Here is a 14833-nt window from a genome sequence, read left to right as displayed (position 1 = left end):
GAGGCCGAGGCAGGCAGATCACCTGAGGTCAGGAGTTTGAGACCGGCCGGCTAACATGGTGAAACCCCGTTTCTACTAAAAATACAAAAAATTAGCCCAGCATGGTGGCATGCGTCTGTAATCCCAGCTACTCAGGAGGCTGAGGCAGGAGAATCGCCTGAACCTGGGAGGCAGAGGTTGCGGTGAGCCAAGATTGCACCATTGCACTCCAGCCTGGGCAACAAGAGTGAAACTCCATCTCAAAAAAAAAAGCCAAGAATGAGGCTGATATTAAACAGAAATATATATATATGTGTGTATATATATATATATATATTTTGACACGGAGACTCGCTCTGTTGCCCAGACTGGAATGCAGTGGTGCAGGCTCAGCGCACCACAACCTCCGCCTCCCGGGTTCAAGAGATTCTCCTGTCTCAGCCTCCTGAGTAGCAGGGATTACAGGCCGTGCCACCACGCCTGGGTTATTTATTTATTTATTTGTTTGTTTGTTTATTTATTTATTTTGAGATGGAGTCTCTCCCTGTCACCAGGGTGGAGTGCTGTGGCACATTCTCGGCTCACTGCAACCTCTGCCTCCTGGGTTCAAGCGATTCTCCTGCCTCAGCCTCCCAAGTAGCTGGGACTACAGGTGCCTGCCACCACGCCCAGCTAATTTTTGTATTTTTAGCAGAGGTGGGGTTTCACCATGTTGGCCAGGATTGTCTCGATCTCTTGACCTCGTGATCTGCCTGCGTCGGCCTCCCAAAGTGCTGGGATTACAGGCGTGAGCCACCACGCCCGGCCGCATTTTTTTTTTTTAGTAGAGACAGGGTTCTGCCATGTTGGCCAGGCTGGTCTGGAATTCCTGACCTCAGATGATCCACCCGCCTCAGCCTCCCGAAGTGCTGGGATTACAGGCATGAGCCATCACACCCTGCCTTAAATGGAAATCTTAAAAGACATACATTTGCACCAAGTGAGCTAAATATTTGGCACCAAACTCACACAAAATGGCCGGGCACAGGGGCTCACACCTGTAATCCCAGCACTTTGGGAGACCAGGGTGGGCAGATCACTTGAGGTCAGGAGCTGGAGACCAGCCTGGCCAACATGGTGAAACCCCGTCTCTACTAAAAATACTCCCCAAAAATTACCTGGGCGTGGTGGCTCATGCCTGTAGTCCCAGCTACTCATGAGGCTGAGGCAGGAGAATAGCTGGAACCTGGGAGGCAAAGTTTGCATTGATCCAAGATGGCGCCACTGCACTCCAGCCTACATGACAGAACCAGACTCTGTCAAAAACAAACTCACACAAAATGGGAAACCCAGTAAGTTGTATGATTCACAATATTAATCTCACAGTAATGGCTGAGGAAAAGCACAGTTAATATTATGGACTGAATGTTGTATACACACCCCACCACCACCACCACCAGTAATACATTGAAATCCTAATCCTCAATGTAATGATATTAGGGAGTGGGGCTTTTGGGAGGTGATTAGGTCATGAGGGCGGAGTCCTCATAATGGGATTCGTGCCTGTGTGAAAGGAACCCTAGAAAGATCTCATTCCCTCTCCACCATGTGAAGATACAATGAGAAGACAACAGTCTAACCGAAAAGAGGACCTGCACCCTGATCTCAAACTTCCAACGTCCAGAACTGTGAGAAGTTAACTTCTGTTGTTTATAACCCATCTAGTCTATGGTACTTTCTTCTAGCAGCCCAAATAGACTAAGGCATAGGAACAGCAGGAATGCCTCCTTGAAACTTCTTTATTTTTTCAAGATGGTCTCGCCCTGTGACCCAGGTTGGGGTGCAGTGGCATGATCACGGCTCACTGCAGCCTCCATCTCCTGAGCTCAATCGATCCTCCTGTCTCAGCCTCCTGAGTAGCTGGGACTATAGTTATGCACCATCACACCCAGCTAATTTTTGTATTTTTTATAGAGACAAGGTCTTGTTGCCTAGGCTGGTCTCCATCTCCCAGACTGTAGCAGTCCTCCCGCCTTGGCCTCCCAAAGTGCTGGGATTACAGATGTTAGTCCCCCACGCCTGGCCAAAACTTCTTAATTAGATATAAACTTTGCTAGAGCACACAGACAGTGATTTCTGTGTACTCCCCAACCATCTTGCCACCTCTAAGACCCCTAACATGATTTGGCAGAAATTACACAGGCTTCAAGTTCTGCCTGGGATGATAACAGTTGAGCTCAGAAGAGAAACAGTAAACATTACTGTGGCCTTGCTGTGTTGCAAGGGTCTGCAGGCAGCTTCTGGGAAATAGGACCGGGAAGCCCCCAAGTCAAAGGTTGTCCCTGCCATCCCCCTGGGTGACATGAGCCTATCTCACTTGTTTTACCCAATTTCATAACCCAATTCTTGTATATTTGAGTTTATGATGCATTACCTAAATGGCCTGTTTTTGGTGGTCAGATAAGCTGGCCCAGCCAGAAGTCATCTTGCCCATTTCTCAAGTTCCATCAGAGTCCTAATTTCCACATCACTTCCTTTCAAATACAGCCTGTTGCTAGGTACTCATTCTTGGGTGTTGGTTACTCATTTAGAATGCAAATTCCTTACACCTGAGGAAATCCTTCAAACTTTTCCCACTGGACTCTACCCCTGGCTGATATTTGGGTCACAGTGGTTGTTGATGCCATTGGCAGGTGAGAGACCAGCCCCCGGTCAGCAGTCATGGCAGTAGCTCTGGCCTGGGGAGCTGGGATGGGCATCCTGGTGCACGCTCATCCAGCTTGTGCTGGGTGGAGAAAGCAGCTCCCTCAGACTGTGTCTGGGTCACGCTGCTCAACACCTGGCAAAGACCCAGCTTTCTAGGCTTGGCCCCATCTGGCCTCAGATCAGGAGGCTGTTCATATAGCAGCTTGGCCCACTTTCTCGCCACAGGGCCTGCTGCCCAGAGGACTTTGCAGAAGTGTTGGCTGAGGCTGCAGTCCCAAGAAAGACAGGTGATTGCTGGCTTGGCTGCTTAACAGCTTGTAACTTTCAGAGCTTTGATATAAAAATACCGTAATAATACCTCTCCTCCATGAATAGTGTTTAGCTTCTATTTTGTATCTGCAACAGTGTCAGGTACATGGCAGGCACTTGACAGCTGCTACTACCATCTGTTGAGCACTGACCACGTGCTCGTCACTATCCCTGGTACTTCTTAACAACCCTGTAGAATTATCCTGTATTATAGCTGTGGAGGTTCAGAGAGGCCAGCTCCTCAGGTCACACAGCTAAGAGAAGACCATTGAGCATGTAAATTCAGATTAATCTGTCTCCAGGCTGGGCCCAGTGGCTCACACCTTTAATCCCAGCACTTTTGGAGGCCAAGGCGTGAGAGTCACTTGCACCCAGGAGTTCAAGGCCAGCCTGGGCAACGTAGTGAGAGCTCGTCTCTACAGATAATAATTTTTTAAAAATTCGCTGCACATGGTGGTGTGCCTGTGGTCCCAGATACTCTTGTAGCAGGACAAGCCGCAGACAAAACCCCTCAGACATCGAGTTAAAGAAGGAAGCAGTTTATTCAGCCGGGAGCATCAGTAAGACTCCTGTCTCAAGAGCCGAGCTCCCTGAGTGAGCAATTCCTGTCCCTTTTAAGGGATCACAACTCTAAGGGGGTCTGCGTGAGAGGGTCGTGATCGATTGAGCAAGCAGGGGGTACATGACCGGGGGCTGCATGCACCAGTAATTGGAACGGAACAGAACAGGATGGGGATTTTCACAGTGCTTTTCTATACAATGTCTGTAATCTATAGATAACATAACCTATTAGGTCAGGGGTCGATTTTTAACTACCAGGCCCAGGGTGTGGCGCCGGGCTGTCTGCTGGTGGATTTCATTTCTGCCTTTTAGTTTTTACTTCTTCTTTCTTTGGAGGCAGAAATTGGGCATAAGACAATATGAGGGGTGGTCTCCTCCATTACTCTGGAGGCTGAGGTGGGAGGATCACTCAAGCCTAGGAGGTAGAGGCTGCAGTGAGCTGTGATTGCACCACTGCACTCCAGCCTGGCAACTAAGAGAGACTCTGTCTCAAACACAAAATAAATCTGTCTCAGGAGCCCTGTTTCTTTTCATGATGGCCATAGACGGGCACTGTCATTTAGGAAGGGCATTCAGTCAACATCAAATACCAAAATTAGCTCTCTTTTTTCTATGAATTTTTTATTTCAATATTTTATTTTTGTGGGTATATAGTAGGTGTATATGTTTATGGGGTACATGAGACTAAATTGGTTCTTGCCTGTGCCTCTGCCAACTCCCTAGAGCCAGCCATGATGTCAGGCTAAACCTTTCCCAACACTCCCTACCTTTCATTGAATCACAGGGAAAACAAACGCAGAAGGAATGACTCCAAATATAATTAGGCCATTGAAACCCACACAAGGTGTCCTTCGCCCACCACCTGGGCAAATGATACCAAAGGATGGTTAGTTTTTTCCTACACACCACTCTCCTTGGGAACTGATCTCACATTTTCATTGCAATGTGAACAAATCCAACCAAACAGGCTGGAGCAGGATGCTCCAAAGCAATCACTGCAGGTGAGGAAGTCACCTGACCCTGCACCCCTGGCTTTATTTATTTGTCTGGTCATGGTCACAGGTTGAGCCTCTAGCTTTAATGATCAACAAGAGGTCAGGTTACAAGCTGATGTGAGCTGCCTTTTTTTTTTTTTTAATTTTATTTTTGTGTTTTGAGACAGAGACTTGCTCTGTCTCCTAGGCTGGAGAGCAGTGACACAATCATGGTTCATTGCAGCCTCAACCTCCCGGGTTTGAGCAATCCTCCCACCTCAGCCTCCTGAGTAGCTGAGACTTCAGGTGCACGGCATCGCACCTGGCTAGTTTTTGTATTTTTTGTAGAGTTGGGTTTTCACCATGTTGCCCAGACTGGTCTCAAACTCCTGGGCTCAAGCAATCTGCCCCCATCGGCCTTCCAAAGTGCTGGGATTACAGGCATGAGCCAGCACACCTGGCCTGACATGAGCCCCTTCTACCAGCTGTATCAGACAAGGGTAGTCCCACTTGCCTGGAGCTGACCTGCCAGTAATACCAGCCACTGGGGCTGGCCCTGGGTTAAGAGTCCAGGGGCCAGACTGCATTGGGTGGAACTGTTATCTAGATCAACTAATACAGATGCCATCTAGGGAGCAGGGAGAATTCATACCCAGGAAGGACCCAACTCAGTAATAAAGGGTCAGACCATTCTTACCATATTTCACTGATAAGAAAGTTATACTTTTATCTCTGCACTCTGAAATTAGGACATATTTTATTCAAAGATGTCTTAAAAATTGTTTTAAGTGGTACACACTGTAATGGTATATTATAGATAATGGTACAGATTATAAGTGTCATTGAGGATTTGATAAAACACAAAGTCAGGAGAATGTACATACAAAAGTCAAAGGTCAGTGGAATGCTATATATAATGTCAGCAGTAAAAGACACCAGAAACAGGTAGTAAGTGAAGTGTTAATTTCTATTTGTATTAAATAAAGTGTTAATTTCTGTTTGTATTGAAATATAGCTAACATTTATGAACTTTCACCATGATTCAGGCACTGTTCTAAGTGCTTAATGTGTATAATTGAATGCTCACAACAACCCTATGAAACAGACAGTTATCTTCATTTTATAAATGAGGAAACTGAGGCACAGAGGGGTTAACTAACTCGCCAGAAGTCACCTGATAGTAAATAGCAGAGTCAGGATTCAAGCCCAGGCTATCTGACTCCAGAGTCAAGAAATACTTGGGGCTGGGTGCAGTGGCTCACGTCTGTAATTTCAGCACTTTGGGAGGCAGAGTGGGGAGGATTGCTTGAGTCCAGGAGTTACAGGCCAGCCTGGGCAACAAAGTGAGACCCCATTCCTACAAAAAAATCAAAAAATTAGCTGGGCATGGTGGCCTGTGCCTGTGGTCCCAGCTACATGGCAGGGTAAGGTGGGAAGATCACTTGAGCCCGGGAGGTCCAGGTTGCAGTGAGCCATGTTTGCATCACTGCACTCAAGCCTGGGCAACAGAGTAAGACCCTATCACAAAAGAAGAAAAATAAAGAAAAAAAGAAATACATGGCTTAAGATCTTTGCTCTAACCACTTTGCAGCTGTGTGCCCTTGGGTAAGCCCCTTAACCTCTCTGAAACTCCTCCTCATAATCACAGTATGGCCCAGGGATGTATGGATTAAATAAGATCAAGCCCCAGAAGCACTTAACATAGGGCCTAGTCTTGGTGAGGGAGGCGGTTGTTATTAATATGCCCAAAAGATCACATCTCACCACCACCAGCCTGGCTATTTATGAATACCCCATCCCCCATACAAATTTGAAGCAAATCAGAGAATTGTTTTAGTGTTTTGAGCCGTTGTTTGTTTAGCTTTTTTTTTTTTTTCCTTTCCTGAAACAATGCCAAAGTCCTTAAAAACAGCCACACCCCACCATGGACTTCCTGTGAATGGTCAGGTGATCTGGGAGCGATGGGAGGGAGGCAGAGAAGTGGGTGAAAATCCAGCTTGACTTCCTTTCCCCAAGATACAAGCCCTGGAGCCCGGGGGAGGAGCGACCTTCCACTGGAGAGTCTGCCTGGGCGGGGAAGGCTGCAGCCCGGGCTGGGCGGAGGTTTTGCTACAACCAGTAGTTGGGCCAACTCCACAAGGTGGGCTGTGTACAAAGAGACAGACGATATTGTTTAGGGGCCCCTTGGGTATGGACAGATCATGGCACAAACCACCCTCTGGGGCCTGATTCTGAGTCTCTGCCCTGACAGAGGCTGCCCTGGATTCCTCAGCACCCGTGCCTCTCTCTGTCCCAGCACTGGTCATCCATGCACTCACTTATTCATTCATTAATTCATGCATGCATTTATGTATTCACTCAGCAGCAATTGAACACTTGCCATATGCCAGACTACTGGACGCTGGAGCTATCAAGACAGTTTCTGCCTTCTAGGAACTCCAGTCTAGGGCACAGATGATAACAGACCTGCAAACCCCGAAACAGCTGAGGAAAAGACAACCTCATAATTGCCATAATGGGCCACATGCAGGATCACTAATCAGCCTTCCTTGCTTGCACAGGAGGCAACAGAGAGAGATGATTGACAATACACTACTAGGGTAGGCATCCCAGCTCTCTACTCACTAGCAAGTAACTGAACCTCTCTGCGTCTCCTTCCTTCACTGTAAAATGGGGATAATAGAAGTTACATCCTCATGGGGTTGTTATGAGGATTAGAGACTTAATAGTTCTGAATCTGGAATAGGGCTGGCCTGGACAATGTAAGTGGTATCTTTCTTTAGTATGCTGCAAGTTCTTGGTACAATGCTGGGGTTCTATACCCACACCACCCCCCAAGTGGGAGAATGTGCCCAATGGACCTCACCAGAAAATGACGGGTGACAAGGACCTCAGAGATGAACTAAGGCTGGTGTTGACCTTCACAGTTACTGGTGGAATTTCTGAAAACATTTCTACCAGGCCCATTGCCTGGATATTCTAAGTCCAAACCACAACCCAGGCCACACAGAGGTATATCCCCTGCTGAAAACCACCAATGTGATTCAAACCCCTTCATGTTACTAAAGTCAATCAACTTGACCAAGACAAGGTGAGCATTAGTAGCAGAGCCCAGACTGATAAACTAAGGTGCTGCTTTCTTTCAATCCTATTACTGGAACCAATGCCCCAGCAGCCCCTATAGCCAACAAGACAATGGCAGAAAGCACCAGAAACCAAGGAGGAAGCTGGGAAACTCCATGTAGGGCAGTGCCTGCTGCCCTGCCCATCTGCCTCCCTACTTGACTGCCCCTTCCCAGTTCAAGGCACACTTTAGGGCCCACTTCTTCAATTCCTGCCACTCAAGGCTAATTCCGTAGATAGTTGTGGACCTGCTCTTGGGCAGAACAAGGCCTGAAGAGAAGAGGCAGCTGCAGAGCCTGGCAGTCTCTCAGGGGCTCGGCCATCAGGACTGCATCTGAACACACAGGGCCAGCCAGGTGGGGAAGGTCATGGTGGGAGCCCACACCCTACACTGGGGAACTGGCTGCCAAAGAGTTGGCCCTGTCTGCCTCCAGGCAGCTTGAACATCAGCTCCTGGTTGGGAGAAACCTTATTCTTAACTCTCAGAGTTAAGAGCCCATGGATACCCTCACTCCCAGAGAACAATGTATGCACTCCACATTTGGAATTTATTTTCCCAGTGTTGGATATAAACTCCTGGCATCCACTCTTGCTGAGGTTGTCTTCACAGACCTTTGTCCAGCCTGCCCCTGGTAGCCACAGGGGATCTTCCTAAAATGCAGATCTGACCCAGGCTGGGCCTTTAAACTCTTGACTGCCCTGGGCCCTCCCCTGTCTGGACCCTGTCCAATCCCTCCAGGCTTTCCCAAGCCCAGACCTCCTGCTCTGGTTCTTCTCCCCACTCTTCCATGATCCAGCTGGCCCTCCAGCGTCCTCCTAGGCCTGCTAAAAGAAATATATTTATGTTTTTAAAGAGAGAGTCGAGGCCAGGTGCGGTGGCTCACACCTGTAATCCCAGCACTTTGGGAGACTGAGGTGGGTAGATCACCTGAGGTCAGGAGTTCGAAATCAGCCTGACCAACATGGTGAAATCCCATCTCTACTAAAAATACAAAAATTAGCTGGGCATGGTGGCACATGCCTGTAGTCCTATGTACTTGGGAGGCTGAGGCAGGAGAATCGCTTGAACCTGGGAGGTGGAGGTTGCAGTGAGCCAAGATCGTGCCACTGGACTCCAGCCTGGGCAGAGCAAGACTCCATCTAAAAAAAATCAAAAAAATACAAAGAGAGAGAGACTCGATTTTTGAAAATATTAAGTAGTGAATAGCACAGATGATTGGCAGTTGTGGCACAAATTGTGAGAGTGGTTTGCAAAGACTAAGTTGGAAAAGCAATGCAGAAAGATGGAAGGGACAGAGGGAAGAGATCAAGGGGCCAGAAAGGGGTCTTGATCAGCTCTTTGGCATTGACAGTGTTCGTGTGCATGACTGTCTAGCTCCAGACCTGGAGGGCAGGCGGGGCCAGTCACATGTTTGTCTCTTAATCAATTGTTATGATTCAGAAACAACGAGTGGCAATGCTCAGGTGTGTCAAGGAAGAAAGGCTCTAGGTGTGATGTAAGTCTGGACAGATGACTATGAGTTTGCCAAGTTGGGTGAGGGGGGCAGTAAGGGTATCGGAGTATGAAGCAGTTTCCAATATTTTAGGGAAACTGACACAATCAAAACATAGCAGTGCAGGGACAAGGTTAGTTTTGCTTGTCAGCTATAGGACAGCTGGGAAATAATGTACCAGAGAGTGCAAGGCAAGAGGCAGGAGGAGCAGGGTGGAGGCTATGACATCATTAATATTCATTCTACTTTGCCCATGGTATTAATTATTATCATTTATAATTGCCACATCATGTCTCAGAACATTTTATTCAATGAAAATAATCATAGTTAATATTCACAGTCATGTATACCTCACCTATTCTACCTTCTTTAATTCTTATAATCCTGTAAGTAAGTTTGGTTCTACTCTAATCATCATCCTTATTTTACAGAAGAGGAAACTGAGGCACAGAGAGGTATATAACTTTCCCTAGGTTGCACAGCAAGTTAGTGCAGAGCTGGGATTTGAACCCAGCAGGCTGGCTCTAGGAACTGTTTCTAACCACTGCACTGCCTTTTCCCTCGCCTCACAGGTTCTCAAACATCTACTGAGGACCTACTATGGCCCACTGCCTGTCCTATGCTTTATGCATAGGGAAAAGTCTGTGTATTGAAGGAGCTTTCAGTCTAATTAACAATTTCCCTGTGGGTGGACACTTAAAGTCTTTTCTCCTTTTAAAGATAGCTCCTCGAGGAATGAAGCTTTTGTAATCTCAAAGCTGGACAAAAACTGTGCATCTAGTGGGTCAGAAGTTCTGCTTCATAGGCTGGGCGTGGTGGCTCATGCCTGTAATCCCAGCACTTTGGGAGGCCAAGGTGGGCAGATCACTTGAGGTCAGGAGTTCAAGATCAGGCTGGCCAACATGGAGAAACCCTGTGTCTACTAAAAATATAAAAATTAGCTGGGCGTGGTGGCGCACGCCTGTAATCCCAGCTACCCAGGAAGCTGACGTGGGAGGATCACTTGAGCCTGGGAGATGAAGGTTGCAGGTGAGCCGTGATCACACCATTGTACCCCAGCCTGGGTGATGAGTGAGACTCTGTCTAAAAAAAAAAAAAAAAAAAAAAAAAGGAGTTATGCTTCATAGCTCTTGTTCATGCTTTCAGATTGCTTTCCAACAGTGCAGAGTCCATTTAAACCACAAGCACCCGTGTGTATCTGCGAGTGACAATCTCGCCAGAACCTCACCAGCACTGGGCATTATCTTGCCAAAAAAGTTTTGGTACCCCGTGAGTTCCACAGGCAGCTTCTTCCTCTGTAGTGTTCACATCCCCAGTCCAGTCACAAATGAAGGGAAAAGCTTGTTAAAGGTGGATGGAATATTAAGTTACAGAGAGGATGGAGGATACACGTACAACTGTGAAGTGGGCCAGATTCACGGGGCTTTGGCACTTAGACTGGGAAAAGTACTGTCTTTCTTGGGTCTAATCTGAAAATGTTCCCTTTAGGCAGCTAGATTTCAAGAGCAAGAGGCTCAGACAGAGAACATGTAACTTTGAGGTGAGATGTGTAAGTAAACAAGGAAAGAAGACAGATTGGGAACATTTCTCTCCAAACATTCCACAGATAATAAATATTCCACATTATCATTTAACGTCACCAACCTCTCTTGTTCCCATCACATTGTATTATAATTGTTTATACATCTGTCTTGTGAGCAGACCAGGAGTCTAGACATTTTTCCATCTAGTTTCCTGACGTAGATAGTGACGTACTTTGTGTGGCATGATGTGCCAGACACATGGAAGATTCTCTGAGAACACTCGTTGAACTGGTCTGAACATCCCACGCTATTGTATTATGCTGGTTCCTAACACTCATACTGCAATATAATTCTGTGAAGAAGAATCACATGCACTCTTTTCTTAGTGGGGCAGCAGGGCAGGGGGCAGGTGGGAAGAGGTGAGCAAGAGGGAGGCAAAGCTTGAAAGCTGTGCAGGGGCCAGGTGCGGTGGCTTATGCCTTACGCCTGTAAACCCAGCACTTTTGAAGGTTGAGGCAGGTGGATCCCTTGAGCTCAGAAGTTTGAGACCAGCCTGAGCAACATGGTGAAAACCCGTCTCTACTAAAAAAATAAAGCAATCAGCTGGGCTGGCGGTGCACCCCTGCAGTCTCAGATACTTGGGAGGCTCAGCTGGGAGGATCACTTGAGCCCAGGAGGTGGAGGCTGAAGTGAGCTGAGATTGCACCACTGCACTCCAGGCTGGTGACAGAGGGAGACCGAGTCTCAAAAAAACAAAACAAAACAAGTTATGGGCACGATGGCTCATGCCTGTAATCCCAGCACTTTGGGAGGCTGAGGCGGGTGGATCATGAGGTCAGGAGTGTGAGACTAGCCTGGCCAAGATGGTGAAACCCCATTTCTACTAAAAATACAAAAGTTAGCCAGGCGCGGTGGCGGGTGCCTGTAATTCCAGCTACTTGGGAGGCTGAGGCAGTAGAATCGCTTGAATCCAGGAGGCGGAAGTTGCAGTGAGCTGAGATTGCACCACTGCACTCCAGCCTGGCGACACAGCAAGACTCCGTCTCAAAAAACAAACAAAACAAAACAAAAAACTGTGCAGGTTATGGCAGAAGTCCACTGTAAGAGATATTCAGAAGCCCTCAGTACTAGGGAGAACATGGAACAGAGTTTCTGTTCTTTATTTCTCTTGTCTCACCCCCCAGGGCCTGGATCAAAGCCCAGTGCACAGAGGGGCTCCACAAAACCGCACCAGTCACCTGGCACCACCAGGGTGGACCCCCAGACCAGGGTAGGCCCCAGCCTGTATTGAGACAATAAGCAGATACAGTCCTGCAAAGCTAGGCCCAGCAACCCAGCCTGCAGCAGTGGAGATGCATTGATTTGCATCTGAAAATAAGCTGCATCTGTATCTGCCACTGCTTCAAAAGGAGAGAAAAAAGGGGTTGTTAGCAAAGCTGGTGGGCAGGGTTGCAAAAGGAGGCTGAGTCTGTGGCTAACTGGGTTGTGCGCCGCATCAGACATTTGTTCATCTGTCCTAAGAGCCTGAGGGTGGTGGAGATGTTTGATGACAAATAAGGTGGTTGAGGGGGTCAGGGGTGCCAGAAGGACCACAGAGGCCACACGGGAAGACAGAAGCTTTGGATGGGGCTGCTTCCTGCCCTGGGGATGAGGAACAGGTGAGGGGGCGGGTGAGCAGGTGTCGAGAGAGGGGTGACTTGAGGCTGACAGTGCACTCTTCAGAGTGGCAATTCCATGCATCCTGCTGTGCACCTGTCAGCCTCTTGTCATCACAAACTTTTAAAGAGCCCAGAAGATGCATGCGTGTCTCTGCGCTCACAGATCCACGTGTAGAAAGTTATTCTCCATGGAGGTTCCCACAGCATGCACCCAGACATGTACCATAAAGCAAATCTCCCTAACTGTCCAGCCATAGGGAGGGACAGGTTCACCATTTGGCAGGATGTTAGGAGCCTTTACAAAGAAAGCCATGAAGCTGTAGGAAGAGAACACAGAAGTTCCAGAATGGTAGTTCAGTGATTATAATTGTATATATGTATATATACATATATACAAATGTGTATATATATACACATATATCTATATTTACATATATATAAAATGTGTTGCAAAGCTTAGAAGGATGGATTTATACCAAACTCTTTTTTTTTTTTTTTGAGGCAGAGTTTTGCTCTTGTTGCCCAGGCTGGAGTGCAGTGGCGCGATCTTGGCTCACTGCAACCTCTGCCTCCCGGGTTCAAGCAATTCTGCTGTCTCTGCCTCCCAAGTACCTGGGATTACAGGCATGCGCCACCACGCCCCGCTAATTTTGTATTTTTAGTAGAGACGGGGTTTCTCTATGTTGGTCAGACTGGTCTCGAACTCCCGACCTCAGGTGATCGGCCCGCCTCAGCCTCTCAAAGTGCTGGGATTACAGGTGTGAGCAACTGAACCCAGCCGTATACCAAACTCTTAAGAGTGTGAACCCAAAATATATGAAACAGGTTTCAGTTAGTTTAGAAAGCTTATTTTGCCAAGGTTAAGGACATGCCCATGACACAGCCTCAGGAGGTCCTGATGACATGTGCCCAATGTGGTCGGGGTACAGTTTGCTTTCATACTTTTAATTTTTTTTCTTTCCTTTTTTTTTTTTTTTTTTTTTGAGACAGAGTTTCGCTCTTGTCATCCAGGCTGGAGTGCAATGATGTGATCTCAGCTCACCAAACCCTCTGCCTCCTGGGTTCAAGCTATTCTCCTGCCTCAGCCTCCCGAGTAGCTGGGACTACAGGCATGCGCCACCACGCCCGGGTTAATTTTGTATTTTTAGTAGAGACGAGGCTTCTCCATGTTGGTCAGGCTGGTCTCAAACTTCTGACCTCAGGTGATCCACCTGCCTCGGCCTCCCAAAGTGTTGGGATTACAGGTGTGAGCCACTGCACTTGGCCGCTTTCATACATTTTAGGAAGACAATACATCGATCAATACAGGCAAGGTTTACATTGGTTTGATCTGGAAGGGCAGGACAATTCAAAGTAGGGTGCAGCTTCCAGAGGTCAGATTTTAAAACTTTCTGATTGGCAATTGATTGAAAGAGTTATTATCGGTAGAAAGGAATGTCTGGGTTATGATAAGAGGTTGTGAAGACCTAGGTTTTGTCACACAGATGAAGCCTCCAAGTAGCAGGATTTAGGGAGAATAGACTGTATTGTTTCTTATCAGACCTAAGGTCCCCGTTGGTGTGAATGCTAGAGGGTATAATGAGGCATCTCCCACCCCCTCTTCCATCATGGCCTGACTAGATTTTCAGGTAACCCTGGAATGCCTTTGGCCAAGAGGAGGGGTCCATTATTTTTGGTTTACAACAGTGAGAAGTGAGTTGGGGGAGAATTGGACTTTTGTTTGTGTTCTATTTTATACACATCTCTATTGTTTGGATATTCTGCAGCAAACATTACAAATTTTTTTAAATGCTGAAGTCAAATTGATGACTTCAAGTCTATGAACGCTGTCATCCCAGCAAAGCACAGTGCACCTGCTTTCCCATGTGTTCTGGGCATGTCCTCACAAGTTGGGGTGAGACAGAGTTGATCCCTCTGCCACTCTGCCCACTCCTGCCAATGGCTGTGCTTCCTGGCAAGTCATTGGCTCTTCTGAGCCTCAGTGTGCCCACCCATAATGCAGGCAGAGGCATCTCAGACGCTCCAGAGTCACTGGGAAATGGCACATGGGGTGGCAGGAATGTGGGAGGGGGAGAGGACAAGAAGGCACTATGTTAGCAAAACTCAGCATGAGGGAGGCCCAGCTGCAGCCCAGCTCCTTGGCTGCAGCCACAAGGGAGGGCAGGGAAAGAAGAGGAAGGAAAGAAAAAAGGAGAGGAGCCAGGCCTGGTGGTTCACTTTGGGAGGCCAAAGAGGGCAGATCACTTGAGGCTGGGAGTTCAAGACCAGCCTGGTCAACATGGTGAAACCCCATCTCTACTAAAAATACAAAAATGAGCAAGGCTTGGTGGTGTGCATCTGTAGTTCCACCTACTTAGGAGGCTGAGGCAGGAGGATCACTTGAACCTGGGAGGTGGAGGCTGCAGTGAGCCAAGATTGTGCCACTGCACTCCAGCCTAAGCTACAGAGTAAGACTCCATCTGAAAAAAAAAAAAAAAAAGAGAAAAGAAAAGAAAGAGGAAAGGCTACTGCACTCTGGACTCAGTGCC

This window comes from Gorilla gorilla, chromosome 4, assembly GCF_029281585.2.
Source record: "Gorilla gorilla gorilla isolate KB3781 chromosome 4, NHGRI_mGorGor1-v2.1_pri, whole genome shotgun sequence".
Classification (NCBI taxonomy): Eukaryota; Metazoa; Chordata; class Mammalia; order Primates; family Hominidae; genus Gorilla; species Gorilla gorilla.
This window is presented reverse-complemented; position numbering follows the sequence as displayed.